The 25,597-nt window shown below is 37.9% G+C and overlaps 1 protein-coding gene across 1 annotated transcript in view; it reads right to left on the bottom strand.

Annotated features, from left to right (window-relative positions):
- HS6ST2 (heparan sulfate 6-O-sulfotransferase 2) overlaps nt 1-25,597 on the bottom strand; it is a 310,174-nt gene that overhangs the window by 62,812 nt on the left and 221,765 nt on the right. The window lies entirely within an intron of this gene.

Consider the following 25,597-nt stretch of genomic DNA (forward strand, 5'->3'; position numbering starts at 1 on the left):
GAAATGTAGTAACCAATGCAGCGACATGAAAACTTTGACAATGTTGAAGAAATCAGCACCCCTTTCCATATATTATTTCTGCTGTGTTTGTTAAAAACAAATCCATTCCATTGTTTTATTCACCATTGTACTTTGGCATCATTCTTCTTCTAATTAGAAATGAATCCTAATATTTGTACTCCTAGATAAATTTTTGCCAGTTTTCTTAGTGGGTAAAGGTGAAATAACCAGATACCAAGTTGAAATGTTACTCCTCTTATGGCTCCTCCTAACGTGATTTTTCACTGACTTCTCCTAATGAAAATAGTTCTGCTGATGCATGAAGAAATAGATCCATATGCCATTGCCTTCAAAGGTCCATTAAATATAACATTATTTAAAAGCACATTAACTATCTTAACCAGTGTCAAACAACAACCAGGGAGGTGCAGGAGTTTGAAAACAAATGCAGAGTTTTAGGATGCCAAATGAGAATGTAAATCACAACTCTTACTAATTAAAACTTTGGCCCTTTGATTGCTCCTGGATTAAGTTCACTGTGGTGATTTTTCATCCCTGCCTGGACTGACACAACAAGCCCAATAATTCACTCTGGCATTCTAACATCACTTGCTTGGCTCTGCTTGCCTGTGGAGTAAGGAGAAGTATCTCATTAGGGAGTGAGAGGTATTAATTAGACTTTTATAAATAACGACCCTGAATGATGCTAGCTCCTGATTTACAGACTGTTGAGAGGAGCACCACATGGAGAGTTGGAGAACCAAGGCTCTTTTTCTAAGCCAATACACCAGTCCCTTAATTGATTGGCATGCCTCCATTCACAGAAACAGAAAATGGGGTAAAAAGAAGGCAGTCTGATCACCTGACTTCAAAGAATAATGACAGTGATAAGTGAGAAATGGCAGATTATAAGAATTTAATTATTTTATAATAAATATGTAGTGATGATTCTGATTTTATCCTTATTATAGTAGTGTAAACCTAATTGTACAAGCTCACAGCTCAAATTACTATTGTTTCAACAACAACCCACCAACCACCTGCTTTGACAAAGCTCCAGTGATACAAAAAATGTCTATTATGTGCTCCTGACTCTCAAAGGAATTACTGAGTTGTAGTATTGAACTTTAAGACAGTCAAATGAGTCCTTATCCTTACCCTTTGTGACTCAGTCATGATATGTTTAGTAACAATAAAGAATAATTAGTTCCAACAGTCTGGTTTTATGCATCCCTCATATACCAATAAATGTTCTCTGTTGTGCCCACTGTACTTGCAGTTTTTCTTTCTCTGCAAGTCTTGGGACATTTTTGCCCTGATGCCTAGATACCCTCTATCCAAGTGTCATCTCTCCTTGGGGGCCACCTAGAAAGGAGTTGATGACAGGTTTTTGGGGGAACTCAACAGTAGGGGGAGGGTTTGTATGGACCCTCTGACTTATTACTTTGTCCTAGCAAGAGGCAGGATAATGAAAAAAGGAGAGCCAGTGAGCCAGGGCTCATTTGGATGTGTAAGTTCTACTATGTTTGTTAAAGCAAGCCTCATTATCTTACAGTGTTGCTTGGTTTAATAAAGGCCCTTGCTGAATAAACCATTGAACCCAGAGGCAACAGAAAAATTCCAGGCCCATGAAGGACACTCTTTTCTCAGGAGAGGGGAAAATCAATGGAGTGTGATAGCTAAGGGATCAATACTTCTCTGAATGAATTTCATCGTAAGACACTCCTTTGGGATAAGAAAGGACTGACTGGAAATCATTCAAGGTTATCAACTGAACAACAGTATCTAGAATGTTCAGGTGAATCAGTTAGAATTTAAACTGATGCTCATACGAGAAACCACAATGAAAGCTGCATTGTTTGTGGCCTGCCCAAACAGAAGACAACAGTCCACATTTCTAAAAATCCTCATATGAATCCTCAGTCTAGTAACCAGACCCATCAGCAGATGGCTGTGTTTTGATTTCAGAGAAGCCTCCTTGAAAGACAAATTCAAGATGGCTCTGATGACTGTAGTGGAGCATGAAAGCCAGTGGATGGGGGTGGGGGAACCTTTTTCTTAGACTTCACAAGAGCCAAAAGCAAGAAAGCTATAGAAACACATGAAAAATGGCAAGATTTCCAAAATAAAACATAATTGGAAATAAAAGGTCATAATTGTATTAAGCCATTGATTTGAAATATGAGAAATAATGGGGAAATTACAAAGATCTCATTAATCTAGTTCAAAGACATAGTAATGGACATGTGAAGCTATAAAGGTCTTGACCCTGTTAGCTAAGAGAATAAATCTCAACTAGGGAAAGAATATGTCCTTTTAGATCTAAGTTGCGGATAATATGGGTGCTTAGGGAAGAGGTAGAAAGCAGAAAACTGCCTTCACTGTATGGGCTTAAATGACAGCTCTTCAATGCAAAATATATCTTTGAACTGAATGACACATGATTCATAGTCTGAATTTTCCAAAGTGCAAAATGTGCCTTCCTGACCTTCCAGTGCTGAGCTTTGGCCTTTTCACTTATCTCCTCAGCTTCTCTCTCCAACCAGGATCAACCCGCCTTTACCCTTAGTGATGAATTCCCCCCCCCAAAAAGCTTTAAATGAGTTTTAAAGTTCTTTCTTGAATTTCATTATTTTAAAAATGCCCTTGGAAAGACCAGCTTTGTATGGTGCTCTTTGATGGGCTATGCCATAGTGAATAGATGCATAACTAGCCAGAAATCAATACAAACAAAACAAGTGCCTGTCCCCACAACCTTCCCAACAGCAAAGATGTTGCTTGTAGGGGTATTATAATCTGTAGCAGCTGTTCCCAACCTTTTTGGCACCAGGGACCAGTTTCATAGAAGACAACTTTTCCATGTGTTTTTAGCATTGAATAGAAGTATGTGGAAACCTATTATCGGTATTTATTACTAAGGTAGAATCTTCCACTGACGTGTCCCCTCTAGAACTGTTTGCTGTACCTTAAGTCCATTCTAATTCTGAGATGGTTTTATTTCACACACAAAATATTTTAATGTTTTAATTCATAAATTCTTTTGGAAATGAAAAGAACATAAAAACTTTCCTCAGTCTTTTTTTTTAAAAGGAATTTAAATTCCTCTTTAGAAAAGAGATCCAAATCAACAACAGACTATAATTTAAAATGCCACCTATAAAGCCAGTGACAACACTGGCAGTATTTCTGACAGATGTTATGGTGAAAAGCACTGTGAAAACTGTAAAGTATTATGCAAGTGTTAGCTAGAGTTGGTGGTATTATGCCAAGTGTCAAGGATGCCAACTTGTCAGAGTGAATTTTTGTGAAAGTGCCAGTGTTATTACAGAGCTACTGGAATTGTTTCCAAGGAGCAGAACACCTGGATTATAGACCCATTTATAGCTCTGTTACTGCTGATGAGTAAACAAGGACAAAGAACAAGTCACCTGTCTTCTATGAGCCTTCATCCTCGTTTTATAAAGAGAAATGGTTTGGAAAGATCTTAAGGATCCTTCCATGTTATAATTTCTGTGTTTTGAATTGGAAATGATGACACCAGAGGAAAGTGAAGCTTGTGACCTCTTAATGACAGAGAAGTGATCAAACACCTCAAGGTACACTTGGTCTAGTTGTCCCTAGGCATAACAGAGTAGGCTATATATTTGCACTTTCCTTGCACAGAAAGTCGCTTCATGTGACATTATTATCCAGTTGCTGCCAGTCTTTCCAAAATGAAATCTAGATCTTATAATTTATGACTATTTATTACACGTCTGGAAGGTTAAGCACAGTGCAGTCCCAGACAAGAAAAAGTCAATAAACCCTAAGGTTGTTTTATGGAAACACATATCTCTATGGGCTGTGGTATTTCAATGCCTTTGGCCTAGAATAAAACGTCCAGGACAAAAACTACTTTCAACAAATCAAACAGCAATAGTTCTCTCGGGGTTTTCTTTTTATTCTTCATCTTGAATTCAAGGCAGTTTCTCCTTCTTTCTGTTCAAAGTAAACCTTTTCCCCTTCACTAGGCAAATCTTAACAAGTTACAAATTTTTCCAGTTCTATGTGTGTCTTGTATTAGTTCCAGTTCCAGTCCTGGGTGTCTTGTATTAGTCTGGCAAGGTACAAGACAAGTGATCCATATGTGAGGTATAAAGAGGCATTGTGGCCGGCATGCATTGTTCTCTGACTCATGCACAGCTCAAAAATACTGGCTAAAACCGTTGAGGGGATAAACAACAGGAACAACATGTTTTCAGGTTTGTTATTTGGGCTGGGGGAGGCAGGGAAGCTGATTGTTTCTAGAACAATTTATGGCTACAATTCCAACAGTTGATTACTTGATTTTTTAATCCAGCTCCTAATCACAGATCAAACACAGGTTCTAATAACAAAGTAATTTTAGACATGATTACAATCTCCTAATGAAGGCTTTTGCCTTGGAACAAGCAGCTCTCATCCCATTCTCAGTGTAATAGGGATCAGGACAAGTGATGGGGTCGCAGCTCTTCTGCCCAGACAATACAAACCTTTGGACTAGAACTGTGCCCCCTTTCCCACTGATAGTTGTCCCAGAAAAGTAGTAACTTTCACAGTATAAACCCACTTCCTTCTTCCCTCAACACTATGCCAGCTTTCTTTAGACAAATCAGCTATTTCACCCCTCCCTGCTCAATCAACTTACATGGCCCCTTATTGCCTAAGAAATCAGGTCTGCACCTCAGCATGGCTTCCAAGAAGACCCTTTATAATGAAAGCCAGCCTTTCATCATGCCCTTTCTCTATCTCCCATGCTTCTCCTTGCTTCTGGCTGTTTACAGTTCTGCGGCTTCTGCCTGGACTGCCCTTCTCCATCTTTTCCCCTCAACAAGCTCTTCCCTTTGAAAACCCATAGTTGTTGCCTTTTCCATCATGTAGGCTTCCACACAGTCCCAGGTGACATTAAACCCTTTCTCTTGATTCCATTTTGTTCAGATATGATTATATCAAATTGAATCATAATATATGCCAACATGTTTATCTTTATTTCCAACTTTTGCAGACTGTGGGCTTTTTGAGGGTACATAAACCATGATTCATGTCTACATTCCTCCCACCTCTTTTATACCTAGGCTAATTGACACTCAGATAATTTTTAATGAGTATGTATGGCATATACTCATAATTGTTTATTATGCATTAGATTTATAACAGAGGAAGGTCACAAAAGACCCTCTTTCATAGGAGTATGGAATAACCTCAGAGGATGGTAGAGTAACTATCTATTCCTGGCCACATTTATGACCCTGTTACTTTTTTCCATATAGGTAAATGTCTCACATTGAGATAAGCATGGTAGACAGCAGAGTAAAGCAGTGCAGCTCCTAGGAACTGACCCTAACAACAGGGTCAATAGGTTACAAGTCACAATCACTTTCAGGAAGCAGAGGGTTTGAATTCTATAACTCTGACATTTGCAGAGAGGGGTTACTTAACAGTAATGCTAGAAGTGGGAGCACAGTAATGCCAAATGGGAAGCCAAGACTTCCCAGCTATTGACTTAGAGGTCCCTGCAAGCCCATGCTGCAAAAGTAACCATCATACAGTTCTCAGACAGCAAAGGAAAACAGCATTTACCACTGGTGTCACAGGTTCTAGGAATAAAGGGTTTCAGGGGAGGCCAACTTTCTCTTATTGGTGTTTAGGGAAAGGTCTCAGAGGGCAGAGCCTGAAAGAGAGAGTAACATGTAAAAAGTAAAGTCATCCTATGCTTGTGCTTAAATGTCAGCACCAGTTAAATAAAGGAGGGGAAGCAAAGGAGATGAAAGTTAAACTCAATTACATTTATTGGGGAAACCCACATTAAATGTATTTTTACCACCATCTGAGTGTTAACTATATGAACACTGCTAAAGCCATTACGATTTTGCTCAACCCCAAGGGATAGCTTTTGAATTTATAATAAATAATCCTTCCAGTGTCTCTAAAGGAGGGATTTCAAAAAAGGGAAGTGAGTTACCTAATAAACAAGCAAAGACTGTCTTATCTTCCTAAGAGACCTAGGGTGGTCTCTTGCCTCCACCTCCCAATCTTATGTGTACCAAAAACCTCTAAATCACATGTTGGAATTTGGGGAATGGGTTTGCAATGAATATCCAGGTCTTATTTTACAACTATGTTTCCTGAAAAAAAAAAAAACACCAACAACCCTGAGGTAGCTATCACAACATTCAGCAATTTAATGTGTTTTAATGTAACCAATTATTTAAAACTAAGATTCGTGCCCTCATTCCACAAACATTGAGCAAAAACTTACTGGATTTCAAGCACTATGCTTAATGCCAGAAACGTGAGCGTGAACGAGGCAACAGCACTGAACTCAAGCAGCACACAGTCTAGTAAGGGAGGTAGGGGGTTAGAAAACAAATTATCTCTTCTTCCACCACTTGACTGTAGCTGCTTTTTCAAAGGTCATCAGTGTCTGCATGCTGGCCAAGTCCAGTGAACTCTTTTTAAGAATCAGACTTCTTGGCAATCTAATTCTTGTGACATTTGAAGAAAGACCTGATTGAATTTAAGAACCAAGCCCTGTAAATATCTAAGAAAATGCTTTCCAGGAGGAGAAAAAAGCAAGTGCAAAGTCCCTGAGGTAGCAACGGTCCTGGTATATTTAAAGTATACCAAGGGGACTCATGTGAGTAAACAGGAATAGGCACAAAGCAAAGCAATCAAATATGACATCAGAGAAGAAACAGGGGCCAGACTGTGTAGGGCCTTCCCAGCCATGGGTGGGCCTCAGTCTTCTATTTTTCATGAGATAAGTACCACATTAGGGTTTTGAACAGGTGAGTGACAAGATATGAATTAACATTTTTAAAGGATCATCAGCTTAGCTACTGAGTGAAGAAAAGGATATAGGAGACCAATGGTGGAAACAAGAAACAAGGGAACCAGCCAGGAGCCTTTTAAAGTAGCCCATGTAAAAAATGATGGTAGCTTGGACAAGGATGGCCAAGGAGATGGGGATGAGAAGTGGTCAGATCCCAAATAGTTTAAGAAGGCAGAATAGAAATAATTTACTAATGGGTTAGATGTATCATGGGAGAAGAAAAGTAATGTGATAGACATGCTGAGGACTTTTGCCTAAGCAACGGAAAGCATAGAGTTTCCATTTACTGAGGTGAGAAAGATTGTGAGAGGAACAAGTTTTGGGAAAAAGAGAGAAGCTCGTTGTGGGGGCAGGTCAAGTTTGATATACCAATTAAGCTTCCCAGTGAAGATATGAAGTGGGCTATTGGTTATACAAGTCTGAATCCCAGAGAAGAGTTCAAGCTGGAGATGCACATGGAAAGCAAGCCTGTCCCCAGCCATCCAACATCTTCTCTAAGGAGTCTCCACATGACTCAGCCAACATCATCAGTCACTTAGAGTAAAAACACACTTGCCCATATCCAGCCATGCCTCCTTAACTTCCTCACATATCATACCCCAAACTTTTTCTCAGGACTTACTTGGCCTGCCAAAATAGGAGTTCTAGTGATTGCATGAGACACTTAACAAAGTAATATAGTAATAGGTGTGATAGTTCTGTTATTTTGATGAACTATCTTGCACTGAGGAAACACATTTTTATGAAATTATTTTCCTTTTAACATGTGTTACTGGCATCAGAATGTAAAGAGCTGCATAAATTCAAAATGGCATCTTAGATGTCACAGAACTTTCTTGAGAAGATGACCTCCAATCAAATTCAGCTGGATGTCAACCTACTATCAGGCCATACACCCTCAAGCTAAACTCTTGGGCTATTCTCTTAGAGAGAGATGATAAGTTGTAAGCAGAGCAAAAAAAATCATGTTTTGTTTTCTGCCAAACCCGATGAAAGTGAAATAAGCCAGATACTAAAATCTGTCTGAGGCCTCGTATTTCTGTTGCACTCAATTTGTCTACTAAGTGCTTTATTAGCTCGTTACTAAAGTTCATTCTATGGCTAGGACCTTGATAAGTACTAATTATCTTCACTGGTTCTCCAACCCTGCAAACAAGATTCACAAAAGTTTAAAAGTACTAAAATTTGAAAGCCTGGGAAACAGTATACTCAAAAATATCCATAGAACTTTAGAAACATAGACAAGTATCCAGACAGAATGTTGGGGGGGAAAACCCATTTGAGTTTACTCATCCTCAAGTAGTAAAAGTAGCCACTCTCTACCCATCTCTCAGAGAGGATATTTGACTGGGGAAACCAAGGTTATGGTTATATGTACAAAGCCTGACATCTGAGTTCTCCTTCCATTTGGACAGCAAAAGCCATTACAGATTCTCACTCAACTACTCTTCTCAGCCTGTGGAGGAAAGAGAGATGGCCAAGCCAGTCAGAAAATGACTCAACAGTGTCCCCTGGAAAGATGGGTTAGTGCTATGCAAAGGAAATCTGCCAATTCCTCGGATCACCATGGCAACAGCAGAAGTGATTAAATGATTTTGGGGTCTGCCTGGTGATCTCTGTGATTCATGGTCGACTGGTCCACTATAATTTTGGTCTCCTTCTCTTTTTGTTAAGCTAAAATATGCACACATGTGGCCATTATGTCTGTTTGCATGACTACCTACCTGGCTGCCTTTTCATTTACCCAAAAGTAAAACTAGAGAGTTGTTAAGTTCTATAGAGTCAACTTCTAGCTCACCCCTTTCATTTTACAGTTGAAGAAACCAACATCCTGAGAAGTGACTTAGCCAAGGTCTTACCATGAATTTAACAGAGTTGGAATGCAACCCTGGGTTAGCTCGTTTTCAATTCTTGATGTCCATACATCTCTGGCTCAGCCTCTTCCTACTATGTCTTTCTTTATCTCTGTATTTCTTCTCCTGTCTATGTGTTTATTTCTGTCTCTCTCACATACAGAAGCTTTGGGAAATTAAATCTTGGTTTGGTATGTGCTCTACATTTTCATCATTTTTTTCTTGCAAGTGATCATATCCCTATCACATAAATATTTAGTCAAACCCTATTACTTTACTGCATTGTCTCAGCTCCAAGCTTTTTTTCATGTTTAGGTAACACTTCCTTTGGCTAAAGCAGGTCAAACAAAGCTTATGATTCCACAAATGTTGCTTTCACTTCTGGGATTATTACAACTAGGAATCTTAAGGGTAGTTTCTTAAGTTAATTTTTATGCTACTTCTTATATCCTCAGGTTGACCTTGACCTTAGAGAATTTGAAATTCTATGCATATTTCCCCATGACAAATTGGGAATCCACTTCTAATTTGATCCATATTTTCCAATGTAACCTGTTGATAGTAAAAAAAAAAAAGAAAGAATAGTGTTTGTTTTCTCATTCACAATTTTTAAAAATAACAATGTAATCCATTGCATATTATATACACAATAGCTTTCCATTTGAAAAGTCCCAAAAAGAGAGAGATAGAACTCTCTAGAGGTTTTACAAATTGTGTAGAATGTGACTTGCTACTTCCCATTTTCTTTGAAATTATGGAAAGTAAAATTAACATATCAAGTCTGATGGATATATTTTCCAGTTCATTGTCTGTTTTAGATCATAACCTCCCAGAAGACAAGACTATCTTAATCCTCTTCTCAGTGCCTATTCAGTGTCTGAGGTAAACAATGAATCTGTGCTTTTGGCTCGGCAGCAGTTGCTGCTAGAAATACAACTGGTGTTGCAAAAAGAAAAGAAAATCAAGGCTGGATCTGCAGGACAGGTGAGCTGAGAGTAATTCTGACCCAGTCTGGCTCTAAATTTAAAGAGAAACTTTAGAATATTTCCTACAAAACCTACTTATTTTGAAGCTAGATCTCACCATTGAACTTGCCTTTAAAAATGGCAAATAGATGTATATATACATGTGAATCATGCCAAGACTGCAAAGAGATTTATCTGAGGTAATGAAAATGAGCACACCTGCTCCATCATTTGCTATAGCAACTCATAGAATAGGTCCCCCTCAGTAGCTTCTGACCCAACAACCTCAACCTAATGCAGACTATTGTTGGCATCAATGGCATACTATCAGCATGAATCTTATTCCATCAAAAACACTTATTTCTCTCTTCCCAGTTCAACTGTGAGTACCATAAAAGCAAGATCTCTCACTGATTCACATCTGTGCTCCCCAGTGCCTGGCATAGTGTTTGGCAGAGCAGTTAGTTGTTCAGTCACACACCTATTGAGTAGATCAATGCTTCTCAAAGCAGGGAGTTAAAATCACACTAAAGATTCACTTAAACAGCAATCATTGGATTCCTCCCATTTTATAAAACCATCTTCATTTTAATAGCTCTCCTTTTTTGCAGGTATAATCAACATTTCTAGAACATATGAAATCATTAAAGTGAGTTGTAGAAACCACATAAATCAGTACATAAAAAAGCACACAATGCATTTTCAGATCTCCTATGATGGTTTCCTTTGTCTTTTCAACTCTATCTTAGCATTGTTATTTATAAATAGTTTCTTTTCATAAACTCAAATTGACTATGTCTCATCAAAATACTATATTATCACTCTACAGATTTATTTGTTACAAAATGGCATGAAGGAAATTTCACTGTACTTGGGCTAATAAAATGAAAACATAAGTGTAAGCTGTCTTTATCAAATTTTATGGATTACTATTATATTACAGAGTACGGAATCTCTGAATGTTCATTTTATATCCCGCTTCTAATCCTATGATAATTTTTACTAACATAATAGTTAAGGTACATTTTTCAGCAATGGTAAGGATTGAGCAGAATTAAAGGGAGGCAGGGAAACAGGAACAGTGCTATTCCCAGCTACAGATGCCAAAAAGTTCATTGAAGGAGACCACCCACTGCTCGAGTCCTTTAACTGCATTTAAAAACACAGAAGTGCTTAAAAATACCAAGCATAAGATGTCTTTTTATTGGTACTCAAAAAATATACATTACTTCAGACCAAGATGGAGGAACAAGTGGATACACTTTGCTTCCTTGCACAACCAAAAGTAGGACAACAACAAATTTAAAAACAAAAAACAACCAAAACTGCCACAAAATAAATGTGTATGGAAGTCTGACAACCAAGGAGTTATAGAAGAAACATTACAGACTGGTACGAGAGGTGGGAATGGGTAGCCAGATGGAGAGGATGAGCAGCAAGGCAGTGGCTGGAGGACTGGACAGGCAAGATGGAAGATGGAAAATGTTGCAGACAAAAAAAAAAAAAAAACACCCGGAATACTGAAATAGAAAGGTAAGACAGAGGCAACAAATATACTTGGAGAAGTATTAAATGTACAGACTAACTAACATAAAAGGCATTTAAATATTTTAATGGAGAATGGGCAATAGCTATAATTCAGAATGAGTTTTAAAGAGATAATGTATGCATTTAAATGTAGATTCCAAGTCTACATGCACAATCCTCCCTTTCTTCATTTATTTCAATGGAATCTTGCCTTTTGGGCTCTATTTCCAATCCAAACACTCTCTCTTCTTTATGACCTTGTGCAATGTATCAGGTGGTCCTAAATCCTCGAAAGCAAAATGTGCTTTACCTGTCCCTAAGAGATTTTCCTCACCTTCATTGATAAAGTTCCTTGAGAATAATCAATTGCAAGTGCTATGAACAGAAGTAGCACCAAGAATTAAACAGCAAAAACAGTAAAAAAGCAAGCAAAAAATACAAATCAAGGTACTGGACAAAATACAGTTGAACTGTGTTTTTGCCCCAAGTCTGCTACTAACTAGTTGTATATATTTACATAAGTCATTGCCTTGGTGGGTATCTCTCTCCTCACCTGCACAACATTATGGTCTTTTAAATTAAATCCATACAGGAACTCCCTGAGCTGCCTTCCTCACCCCTTTCCATAAGTCCTATTCTTCATCTAAGTCAAGATCTATGACTGTAAATCAGATACACATTTTCAAACTCTTTTTGGATTTCCAAATCCTCTTGGATTCTGTCCTCCTTCCCTTACCAGAAAATCATATCCAGGTTTTCTCTGGACTTGTAAAAGCTTGCATTCTTAAAATCTAGTCATAGAGCTAACTGATTCTTGGGTTTAGAACATGGTCAAGTACCTGAATAATCAGTGGAATAGTGAAACACAGAAGGGAGTCACCAAGGGTACATTGAGTGTTGGTAAATTCCTATCTGTTCTTTTCCCAAACCCACCCTTCCGGCTTCCCCATCTTCTTTCACAAAGCGCAATGCAGCAGATGTAGGAAGGGGTGGGGAAGTTAGAAAAAGCTAGCTTTATAACTCCTATTTCAATTCCTAACTGGGTTTTGGCTTGGTGCTAAGGAAGACTGTCATTTTGAAGCCAACTTAGAATACCTTCTTTTGTTTTAGTTTTATTTGCTTCTTTTTTGAAGATTTCCTGTGGACAAGCTCAAAAGACAATGAACTTTCAGATGTTCACATATAAGAAGCTGACAATTGCATCTGTGGTATTGAATTGCCCTAGCTGGCAAAAGTTAAAACAAGAAGTAATGTTTCAACTTCTTGTGACATTTACAATAACTGTAAAGATGGCTTTTGTTGGAAAGCATATGCTTAGTCTAAGCAGTTCTGATACACTAGAAAATGTTCCTACATAGCCACTTTGTAAAATTAAACAGAAGTTTGGAAAGAAATCTTGGCCTTGGAAGACAACTGTACAACTTTAGAGCTAGAAAGAACCTTAGGGATCTTCTACTTTGAATACTGGTTTTAGAGATGATAAATCAGGCTCAGAGAGCAGAAGTGGCAGGTCTCAGGTCACATGGCCTATTTGCAGGAGTGAAGTCTGGGACCAGGTCTTCCGAATCTCAATTCAGGGCTCTTCCCTCTACAAAAGTAGACAAAGCTAAATGCCACCACAATTGCTAAATTTTTGTGTTTGCGTTTTTCTTTTAACAAGCAGTTTGCCTTGAGTAGCAAAAAAGCTTTGTGTAATCAAGTAAAATATTCCTAAAGAATTAGTAGGCTCATTTACCTTCTATGACAGGAAAAAGGGTGAACTTGATTAATTCTAACAGTGACAAGGACAAGAAAAGTGTGGAACAGAAGTCTAATAAGCAGGATGTGTTGGGTTATACTTCGGGACTAACTAGTGGAAAGTGGTCCTAATTTTAGCATGACCAGAAGCAACAAAATTAGAATTCATACCAAGTCCAAGAAAATATTAAATAGAAGAAACAAAAGGGTCCAGACACACTGTTAATGAGTTCTGTACAAAACCAATAAAAACAAAAAGCAAAATTTACCCTGATCACTCTTTACCATCTGAGATTAACTTGTTCATTTAATTGTATACTTGTTTAGGTTCCATTTTCCTCCAACATGCACACATACAAACACATACACACACTTGAAGAAACACAAGAAAAAGGGCCTTGTCTGAAACATAGTAAGTGCTCAGTGGATACATATTAAATGGATAAATTTGAGAAAGGTAAAACAAGTGAGATTATGGTTGATGCAAACCATGAGAATAAAGACATCCATGATTATAAATTCAAGGATGTTTTTATTATTCATATTTCCAGTCAGAAAAAGAGAAGTATAACTCATTCAGGGCAAAAAAAATAAGAACATTAATCGATATGTGCACCATTATTATGAGAGCTTTTGTGACTTGAAGGTCCTCAAGGGGGTGCTGGCATAGTGTAAGAGGGGCAGTACCCTTTTACATGTCATTAGCAGGAGCTCTGGGGCATGAAGGGAGGGTTTCAGGATTGAAAATCCAATGAGGGATCTTTGCAACCTGAGAGTGAGCATAAAAGTTACTTTGAAATTAACAATTGAGACTAAGAACACTTGGATTTAAGACTTGCAAACAAAGAACGATGCTAAAGGTCTAGAGAGGAGGCTGCTGTGCACCGATGAAGGCAAGAAGCTCACCTGATTTACCAGGCCATTACAATTCATAGGGTAAGAAGGCCTCAGAATACTCCACAGAGCAGGAACTCATATGGAAGGGAGTTGCTTATTGGGGGGAAGTTAAGGGAATGGGGTCACCCTTCTTCAAAAATAATATTATTTCTTGTGCTAAAGCTATAAATTAGGTCTGTAGTTTATGTAAGAATAGCTCATTTACAGAGCATCTTCTTAATAATACTATATACATTAACCAAGATTTTTTTTCCCTCTGCTCTAAATAAGTTTTAGGGTTAGACGTAATCGTTCTTAATGTTACTTGAAACACCGAGAGCCAGATAGAAATGTAAAATCCCAAAGTAATTCAATATTTACTAAATTTAAAGGAAGTAATCAATTTCTAATTCAAATTTATGTACATTCTTTTCCCACTTTACCATTGTCTTATTTCCCTTTCTTCGGTCATTAAGATCTTCAGCAGTTATAGTCATTGAACAAACTCACATGCTGCAGATATTTTCAGACCAAATTAATTTTTCAATATACTTGTATATAACTAAAGAAAATATATAAGACACTTATTACAGAGACTCTCTGTTCTATATTCACAGCCTATTGCTCCAGAGACCATAGTATCTAGTAAGTATTCAATAAATATATGTAAAATAAATGAAAGGAAAAAATCTATCTATACTCTGATAAAATTATTTTCACACATTCCAAATCTCAGGCAGAGCTCACCCAGCATGTGTGTATGTATCTCTCAAAATTCCCACATGCTCATTCTTCAGGCTGAATATATCCTTGCTCTTGGCACATGTGTTTCTATAACAAAACACTGAAATAAGTTTAACTACACAAATTGCCCCAAGAAAGTTAATTTTAATTAACATTGCCCTGAAACACACCAATCTTCCAGCACCTAAAAATTGAACTCAGTTTTCCTTAGGAAAGCTGTTTCTTCCTCCCTGGAAAACACACATCTTTTAAAGTTTCAAATGCCAATTTATAACTTCAGTTCATAATAACATAGATTCACAGTTTACTTGTCATGCTTTCCCTGGAAAGTTCATTTTAAACCACTTGCCTAATTTAAACTACTTTCACTTCTGCTCAGTCTAAATGCCCAGCACTTCTTCCTTGTTTTCAACTCTTAGTATTTTTTGAGGCTGCATTCTCTCTTTTTCATTTCTCATTCAGGATGACGAAAACCAGACTACAATTCAGTCTGCTCAGATATCCTGCCCTGGAGAAGCTCAGGAGGCAATTGGAAATCCGAGTTAGCCTGGAATTCCAGAATGAGTTAAGGACTGGAGAGGTCAATTTGGGAATCACTAGTGTAAAGGTGAAAGGTGAAGCTATGTGAGATGAAATTACTCAGAATGAGAACATAACAAGAGAGGAGAAGCAGATCAGTGACAGAACCTTGGGAATTGCTCCATTTAAATACAAAGGGGAGAAAGAGGCCGTGTGTGTGTGGTGTGTGTGCGTGTGTGTGTCTGAGTATGTGTAAAAGAGATCTCAACAAAGGAAAGCGTTTAGAAGAAAACAGGAGGTGAACCAAGATAAATTATGAATGGTTACAAGCAAGAGAAGATGTGCAGAAGTGTCAGAACCTCCAAAGAGTTCAAAGAGACTAAGGCCAGAGAAGCAGCCATTGCTTTTTTCTATTCATTTTGTTTATTTATTCTAATATTTGTAATAACATAGTGGGCACAGGATAACATTTAGGGAAGCAATCTTTCTAACACCATCTGTATGGACTCAAAGTGTCCATATGTGGATGTGCACAGTTCTATATGCATGTGCTCCAAACCACCATAAGATTTAATGTTAGTATTGAATGAAAATGGTACTCACTGTGCCAGACAATGGCAGTAATAACCACTACTACTTCCTGACCATTTACCATGTGCCAAGAACAGTGCTAAACACTTGATATGCCTGATCTCAATTTAATCCTTGCAACAACTCTGTAAGATAGCTACATTAACATGCATAGAAACTGAAAGCCCAAAAAGGTTAAATAAATTACTCAAGGTCATACTGCTACAAAGTAACAGCACCAAGGTTGAACCCAAGGACAGTTTGACCCCAAAATCCAATACTCTCAACCATTAAAGTAACACTTCCAGTATGTGGATGTTAGCTATGTAACTAACCTATGCACGAAAGGAAAAGAACTAATATTGCTTGTGTCTCCTATTGTCAAGTACTTTGCATAGGACATCTCCTTTCACATATATACCATCAATCTTATCACTATGTTTAGGTAAACTTTATGAAGTAATATTTAAAGAAATGGGATTTAGCTGTTTGGAAAATAAGTTGAAGTTAAATGATTCCAAAACAACCAGTTACACTTCAAATGTACTTACTACAACAGTCCCCAATGGTTAAAAAGGTAAAAAGAAGTATGGCATCATTAATTTGAATAGCATTATTAATATTCAAATTGCTGACAATCAAACTAATCTGAAAAGTCAGGAAATTTGATGGGATGATCTTAAAGACCTCCAGCCTTGACTTTCTATGACACTCACATGAAAGATCTAATACCAAGAATTTTAGACGAGATCGGGTGCGTTCAGGGTGGTACAGCCATAGACTAATACCAAGAATTTTAAAGAAATAGAATATGAAGTAAAATATAACTGCAGCAGCAGAACTGGTTGATATGTCAACATCCTTTCATTCCTTAAATGTATAGAAGCCTACTGTTAAAACATTATAAAATATAGTGTTTGGCTATTTAAGACATTGTTTGCTAGCTTAAACAGAAGCTTGGAAACTCCACCACAAAATGAAACACTGAAAATCCAGTCAAATAATTTGCTTACAGCCAACTGTAGACCTGATGATACAGCTGGATACAGAAAGAAGAGAGAGAGAGAATGACAAAGACTCCAGCAATTAATGTTTTTTGTTGTCTATAGAAAAACACATGAGGTTCTGGTTTCAAACAATTAGTAGCACTGTTAATTGTGCATGTGTGTAGCAATAACAAGGCATTTGGGATGGCTTCAACTGATTGTTCCCTTCTCTGTTTGGATTACAAAATCCATTCAGACAACTAAATAATAGCAAGCATTTATGCAAATTTTTAATTATGAGGAAGAGATAATCATAATCTTGTATATTTATAAAACTTCATGTACAATGGGGATTACCAAATGAATTGTTGCTTTACTATTTTACTAGTGGTTGAAACAAGTGCTAGCCTTGCAAATCATTTTCATATATCATTCAGTCCACCAGAATTTAAAATGGCTCCATCGACATTTACCAAAGCCATTTATTTTGCATCTCACCATCAGTACTCCTCTCTTCCTTTCTCACAAAGTAAAACGGGATATAAATTGCTCTGATAATAGCCTCTGGTCAGAGTGATCAGTTAGCCTCATAATAAAAATAAAACACTTGTATGTCAAGATTTCCTATGTTATATTACATAGCTAAACCATTGTAGAGATTGGTTCTAACATGTAGTAATTTTTAAAGCAAAAGTAAAAGGTCCCTATGTTATTAGCCATTTTCTTAATGGTTGCCCATTCTGTTTTATTTTACAAATGAGGAAATCAAGGCTCACAGCAAAAATGATACTTAAGCAAAATCACCCCATTAGGAGCAGAACCTAGTACTCTTGCCATCATGATACATCTAATCTACAATTTTTAAACATACTCCCATACTAATGTGTGACTGGGTGTCTGTGTGTCTATACTATTTACCTCAATGAAGTATAACATGACTACAGAATTAAACACTGAACTTACCATGCTCAGCTGTGAAAAAAACTCAACTGAGGCCCTAGCGGGAATATGGAAGCCCAGCTACTAAAAGCTAAACTGGGCATCTAAGAAATGGCCCACCTATTCTATTTGAATGAGAGTCTGTCTGCCTTAGTGGAAGAATTCTAAGACTTCAGCCTTTCCTCTTGCTAACCTATGAGGCCAGGGAGCATAGGATGGAATGTAGATGGGTGGAAGAGAAACTAGAGACACTGGTAAATATTTCTGGAGCAAATAAGCTTGCGAAAGGCCAAATACAGTACTGGTGAGCATAATGATCTTAGAAAACAATGTGCCAAGACACTACAGCACACATTTACAAAATGGCTTATGATTTTCACCACCTCTTCAGCAATGGTGGCAATATGACTGTACATCTTGTGGCATGTAGTTGCTGCCTGCAAATACACTAACCTGGAACATTCTCGATAGGGACTTTCCTGTGTTTAATTAGATTTGCTCTACTGCAGAATTCATGTCATAAAGGCCCCTGGATTATGGGATTACCCTACCTTGCAAGTCTGCACAGTATTTACAAACTTTAAAAGCCCTTATATTTTTTAAAATAATTGATCTCCCTTCAGTAAAATGCTGGCCTAGTAAACTATAAAGAATACAATTGTTGATGGCCAGAAACTGTAAAGAATACATTGTTGATGGTGGGGCCTTCTTCATAAAAAACTCCACTGTGTCATCCTATTTCAGCAAAAGAAAAAGGAGCTAATGACCTATTACCCAAACATCTGGGGGGCAGGCCCTGAACATTCATCCCACTTCTGAACTAGGTCTACATGCCTAAGACTATATTCATGCCTGGGTAGTTTCACCTGTTTTAAGCTTTAAAAATGTCCTTAAAATTATCTAAACCCCAAACCTAACTGCTTGTTGTACTGAAATTAAACTGATAAGCAACTGCAGAGTCTATTCTAGTTTATGTGGGGTTCAGTTAAACTAAAAATGCATTGTCACTCACTTCACTGCATCTAGAATCTGAATAATCCTCCACCTGTTAAAGGAACAGTAAAACAAGCACCAGCAAAAGGTTGGAAAGAGAGAAGTTAATAGAATAATAAAATAATAAAAGTTTTCCAGTTTACTTCAATAGCATTTTTTTCAGCTTCCCAACCCACAAGGAACCAACTCATCCATGGCTCCTTCACCTTGCACCCCATATACCTCCTCTCAAGTAGTGGAGAGATTATGAATCACTAAGAGCTAAACCACTGGAGCCTTATGGGCTGAGAATGACAGATCTATCACTTAGTCATACTAATTCCATTCCCTTTCACAAAAGTAATGGCCATCTAACCAAATATCAAAAGTCATTGAATCCCAAACCAAATAAAACCAAATGCTGTGGCATCATTAAAATAGAAACTCCTGATTGAAAGGACCTAGGAGGTATCTACAGAGATTTTTCATATTATCAGGAATATATAAAACATGAATAACAAAAGGGAAAAAAGAATGATTAGAATTTGCAGGTGATACTCAAAAAAGATGAAAATTCAAAGCACACAGAAAGTGATAAAGCATTATTTTAGTCCTTTCTATACAAACTCAAGATGCTCATCAAAGTAAGCAATGTGTCTCCCCATTAAAAAAATTCCTCAGCTGTTTTAATAATACACGGCTTAAGAGTCCATAATACTAATTCTACTATGTGAATTTCTGATATTAGCAGGGACTGTGAAGTTGTGCATGGGTCAATTGCTAGTTTGAGGGTCTGGATGGGCTCATATGAATGGGCTCATATGGGCTCATAACTTTTATACCAAGCAAAGGATAATATAATGTTGTAACACTTTTGTGCCCAAAGTGAGTTATATGGTCTATATATTTTCTTGGGAGAAGTGTTTCTTTACATTAAATTTGTCTGGAGGCTTTAGAAGTGAGTAAGAGAGACTTTTAATAGCATTACTAGCAGCAGAGCCTTGCATTATCATTTGATAAGCAATATAAGACTTTTATTATTAGCTCCCCATGTGGCTAAGCCCCAGTTCCCTGGTTCTGTGAGTGGGTAGGAATGCTGCAGAAGAAAGTATTATGAAAAACTAAAGTAATATAGTTGGTGATCCCTGACACAAGATCTGTTAAGCAAGACATACTATTAGCTGACTTATCATTCAGGGCTTAATGACATAAATTAAGCCCTATGGGATCCTCTTCTATTCCAACTACAAAAAGATGTAATCTAAAATGTTCTCACCTACCTCATGACTTAGTGTCCCTACACAGTGAAGAGAGGCTCATACCCCTCCCATTGTACTTGGCCTCATGAACAAAAAATAATATAACTTTGGGTAAAAAATACAAACAGCAAGAAAACATATGTGCTGAATCATAGTACTAGGAAATTCCAAAGTCACATATGTAGCACTTTCCAAAACCATAATTTTAATTTTGTTGCACTAACGGAATTTTTTAAATAAAATGAATATGTGCATAATTGATGTATATGGGGACCAGACCAAATTTAACTTTCATTAGAAGGAACTGGTGCCTTTTGAGATTATTTTCTAATTTCTATGTAAACTTGCCAACTGCCTATTAAAGTTTGTTTAGTGATCACACTGAGGAGATTTTTAGAAGTTCATTGTCTTACCTGTGAATCCAGGTTGCCCAGGCAGAGTATTTAGTGGTGATCCAGGAAGATGTTACAGGTAAATTCAATCGAAGGGTAGGCAGTCATCGAAAGTGAACCGAAGGCCATGGGTAAAAAATAAAAAAACAAGGAGAGGTATATTGATTAGAAAAAATTATTTCACTTTATGAACCCATTTATATATACACACATTAGGAAAGATCTTAAATGGAATCTTTTTAAAATACTCTTTTATAAAAAGAATTGATGGTTATATAATACAATAAAGGTACCTCATAGTACTACAATGGCAATCGTATTTAAACATGTAAATGTATCAAATTAAATTAAAACTGTACACCTTAAATTTATACAAAGTTATATATAAAATACATACAATAAAAAGTCACCACACAAAAATGATTATTTATTATGCAACAGGCATTGTTAGAGGTACTGAGGGTATAGCAGTGAGTAAAACAGGCACAAATCCCTGCCTTCACAAAATTTATAATCTTGTAGAAGAATTTTAGGCCATCTGCTTGGAAAAGAATTCCACAGAAATACACTGTATGTTATCAACTCTGAGTTTCTCCCCATTTTATTTATGTCTCTATTTATATAAGGAGAACATATCCTATGGCATAACATTCAACATTGTATTAGAAACAATTCTCTTTCTGATCGAAAGGGACGTTATTTCTATTCATGATTTCTCCTTATGAAAAGCCCTCCACAAGGCTATAAGTCAGATTTCTTTTTAGCTGCACCATTTGCTGTCCAAAGTACTTCATGTGTTTGCATTTTGAAATGCTGTAAAAGAAAGAAGTCTCTAAATGGCAGCTTTGTAATACTACAGTCCCACATCCCAGCAGAATATTTCTCACAAGGTACTGTAGTGTGCTGTAGCTGCTAGCCTGGGCAACACTGTGAGATTGTGTTCATCACCTCACAGCAAGCTGCATTTTGGGAAAGCAACAACAGTTGGTAGATCAAAGGAACTGTGGTTCTCACGCCAATTACACAGACACTGGCTGGAGAAGAAACAGTAAGAGTAACCTTCCTCTTGGCCCAGGTTCAAGAAGATGATAAATATCCCCTCAAGTGACAGCTACTGCCTAAATATCAAATTAGTATGGAAAAGAAACTATGAAAATGAAGGGAACACATATATATCATTGGAAAGATAGGAATTTGGGAGCCCCCAAATTCTAGATGGGGATTCATGCTAACCAGAAACCTCAAATGATGACACCTACCCCCTGGCATTGATGTTCTCAATTCAGGTACTTAAGGCTTCAGAAATAAAAATGAAGCTATCTATTCACTTTGATATTAAGGATCCAAATCAAGACCTATGAAAAACAGGATGATATAAAAATCTCAAAGCCCATGCCTAAAAATCAGGATCCATAGTCTCTATTCCTGGTTTTGCCAGTGACTCATTTGATCTTGGGCAAATCCTCTTCATTCTCTCACAAAGCCATGTGAAATGAGGAATTTCTAAAAATCCTCCAGTTCCAATATTTTTCTAATTCTCTAATAGCTCTGTCTTTTTATTTTGATGCCAGGTTAGTTAAAAGTACAGCCATCTCTAGTCATTTTCTCAGTAAAACATGCCATTAGAAGTCCAGAGAACCCAGAGCCCAACATTCTGAACTTATGAGAAAACAAGAACATGGCCAATACAATAATAGCCAAGCTGAAATGCAGCTGATCATCATTCTGTCCATGACAACAGCTTTGTTTATGAGAAATATAGAGTGGCTCATTTTTTAGGGTGGAAAAGTTACACAAGGAAACTTAATTGAGAATACTGTAACAAGAAAAGTCTAATTGATGAACAATTGATCCCTTCCCCCCTTCTCAGTTCTCTTTCTGCTCATTCAGCTTCTTCATCTGCCAGGAGCCTGGGATGTTAGTGATTGCTACCAATCAGTAGACACTTCCTCAGCTACACACTCCCAGATAAGGGCTACAGAGCTGCTGAGATTTTGTGATGGCTGGTTTAAAAAAAAACCCACAAACACTGTTTTGGTCTGATTGCGAATCTGTGGCAAATAATAATATACTCTATGGGAGCCAATTACTTACTGCTGTTCCAGAGCTGCCAAACAAATGGCCCATTCATCTTCTCTGGTTTCTGACACTGGGTTGGTTTGTTTACCCTCTCGCCAACTTCCACTCAGAGTTACTGTGCCTGTGAATGCCAACCCTCTTCCCACTTTGGATACCTTTCCACCGTCATCATTGCCTGATCTACTATACTGCTGCTTAAATACCTGTCACCTCCTTCTGTATCTCAGGCCACATCCTCACTTGGTCTCCAAAAGCAAATACAGGATATCCTAGTGAAAAAAAAAACCTTATTCTGCATGTTAAAATTGGCCCCCTAAATGGGAAGGGGTTTCATGCTCACAAAGTTCCAGGCAAAGAATGCTTGTCCAAAACTGGGGGGGGGGCAGTGGAGAGTCCAGACCAAAGGCTTGGGTGATTCTTAAGGTCCCAGGCAAAAATGCTACTTGTTTACTTCACTTGCAAAGTGTTCAAATGCTTGGCCTCAGCTTTTCGCTGACATGTAAGCCTGAGAAGTAGTATGGGGCCATGGAATCAGACCAGAAGTCACACAGGCTGGGTTCTTGTCAAGGCTCTTTCACTTAGTAACTATGTGACACTGCTACAGTCTGTAACCTCTCAACTTTTATTTCCTCATCTACAAAATGGGAGCAAGTATAGTACTGACACCAGTAATAATATTCAAAATGTTTAACAACCAATGTGTCATGTGCACCGACCAATGAGAACAGAAGCCAGGTCAATCAGAACAGAAACAAAATGTAAGCAACTTGTGTAGACATGTCAATGCATGACTCACAAGGTGGTTGTGAAGATTAGATGAGATCATGCGTGGAAAACTTGTAGCCAACTACCAGGTCCAAGGGCAGGACTCAATAACTTTTATGCATAACTAATTTTACTTAGGAAAGAAGATGAGTGAAAGGATTGTCTGAAAGTACAGTAAGTCTATGGCAGGCCTGTGTCAGGGCTCACAGTCCCCTGTTGCTGAGCCATTTTTGTTCTCCTAGGAATAGAACCAGCTGTTGAAAGCCAGTACTCAAAGACATCTACATGTAAAAGGAAGGGCACATTGAAAGCAACCACATTTATTGATATGGGAAGGGGTGTCTCCCAACATCTGAGTTCTATTATTTGACTGCTCAGCTTTCTTCCTTGCATTATGCCAAGCCTGCCAGAAATTGCATGCACTCTGAGAGAGGGAGCTCCTCATGGTCCACCTGAGAATACTGAAATCCAGAATACTCTTTTCAATGTTTATTCTATGACTATTTGTTTTAATACTCTGAAAGGAGACACAACTGTGTCCCTTTGGCACAACTGTGAGGTCTCTGATGTTTGCCTTGATTGTTCCTTTCAAAGTGTCCCTCTTTCCCCAAGATGCTACTAAACCTGGCTTCCAGACCCATTCTCCTGGCCTACTTTCCCTGCCAGCTGACAAGAATATCAATTCTATCCTTCCTTGAGTGAAAGCATCTTAAGACTACTCAGTCTTCTAGAGCCACAAGAATGACATTCTAATGATTTAATCTCCAGTCCTATGACATTTAGAGAGGACATTTTTGATATAGATTTGCTCCCACATTTGTCCATGTATACCACCTAAGTTATAATATATACAATATGAAATATGTCTGTGCTGTAATTCATACTTTTGATACCATTTCTGATATGTAAAATTGGTTGTTTTATAAATATATTATAAAGAGATCAATTGTAAATAAACTATTGTGGCTGTTTAAAAAATACAATATACAGTATATAACACAGAGCTATTTTAGCTATGCCAAAACTTTTTGGTTAGTAGTTAGTTGCTGATTTCTTCTTCCCTGGAATTAATATGATTGGGGAGAGACAAATGCAGCACCAGGTAACAGAAAGAGGCCTAAATTAGAGGTCAAAACTGAGGTCCCCCTGCCAACCCTGTTGTGTGACTATGGGCAAGCCCATTCTCAAACTGGTAAAATAACACTCAGTTTCCTCATCCACATATCACGGTGTTGGACTAGGTGCTTTCCCAAAGGCCCCTGTTCATTTACCATTCAAGACTTTATAAGAATTTGATTTGGTCAGAAACATTTCCTATGAAGCCTGCGTTCTTAGAAAGACGCCTAGAGAGAAATGCTTTTGCATTGCTCTAAGAGACTTGAAGGCCAAATTCAGAATAGACAATTACACATCTTCAGTGGCTCACTCTTCCAATTAGGTATTTAGACCTCCCACTGCCTCCTCAGGGAACTGCACATGGGCACGCCCAATTCATTCTGGCCCAGCCCAGCATACAAAACAGGAACTACAACTGACACTGAAAATTCTTTCTGCAGTTGTGAACCACAGACTCTGAACAGCTGGGAAATGTAATCCTTGTGATATTTTAGAGACTATTAATTAGTGTTGCCCAACATTTTCCTGACCCTGGGAACCTGTGGGGGCAAGGACATTCCACAGATCAGAGAATACCATCAGTGGTACCGCCAAGACAGCACACTACCTACCTACCTGTTTCTGACAGAGTCTGCCTAGGGGGAGGAGGCAGACAAGCATCTGTGCCTCCAGACACAACCCTTCAAAACAACCCAGTGAGGCTGTGAAGACTATGAAAATAACCATAAAAGACCCCAAGGATTTTAAATCCTTCCTTTCTAACAACTGTTAAATTGTAAACACATTTTCCTAAACTTCTCTCTCACATTTTGTTTTCTGCCTTAATGTATTTTTACTACATCCCATGGTAACAATCAGTGATTCTTCCATTCTTTGCACTCTGAGAAATAATGCCTAATATCTGGACCCTGTATTGCCAAAAGGCCAACCACATTTTAAAAACAAAGTGGATCTGCTGAGGAAAATGGCTAAACAGCCCTTTCCAAATGATATTTTCTTATCTGTTGGTGAGCCAGTCACTCAGTTGCAGATGTGTTCTCTAAGCTGTGTGTTGTCTACAGGCATTACAGAACCGGCCCCCTCAGATCACCCCCACCTCTGCCCACCAATTTTAGTAGAATTCTTTCATTTCGGCATCATAAGAGTGCCCTCTAGTGCTGATCTAATTAAGAATCTGGAGAAAGGGATTCCTGTTTTCATGGGAAATGGGTTTAGCTGTGACTCATCCTTGGTTATGTCAAGCTATTCTTTCTGAACGGATGTCTAAAGCACCTACTTGACAATTTAGTCTTCAGAAAGTAGTGAAAGGACACTTCTGCTATTGAATAAACAAAGCAAAACAAAGCCAAAAAATGAGGTCCACAAGAAAAAATCTGGCCTGCCCTCTTTCCTAGGAACCATTTCCACCCATGATGTGGAGGTACTACTTCAAAACACAAAATAAGGTA

Source organism: Sturnira hondurensis, unplaced genomic scaffold (assembly GCF_014824575.4).
Source record: "Sturnira hondurensis isolate 20B ecotype Veracruz unplaced genomic scaffold, ASM1482457v3 Scaffold0004786, whole genome shotgun sequence".
NCBI lineage: Eukaryota > Metazoa > Chordata > Mammalia > Chiroptera > Phyllostomidae > Sturnira > Sturnira hondurensis.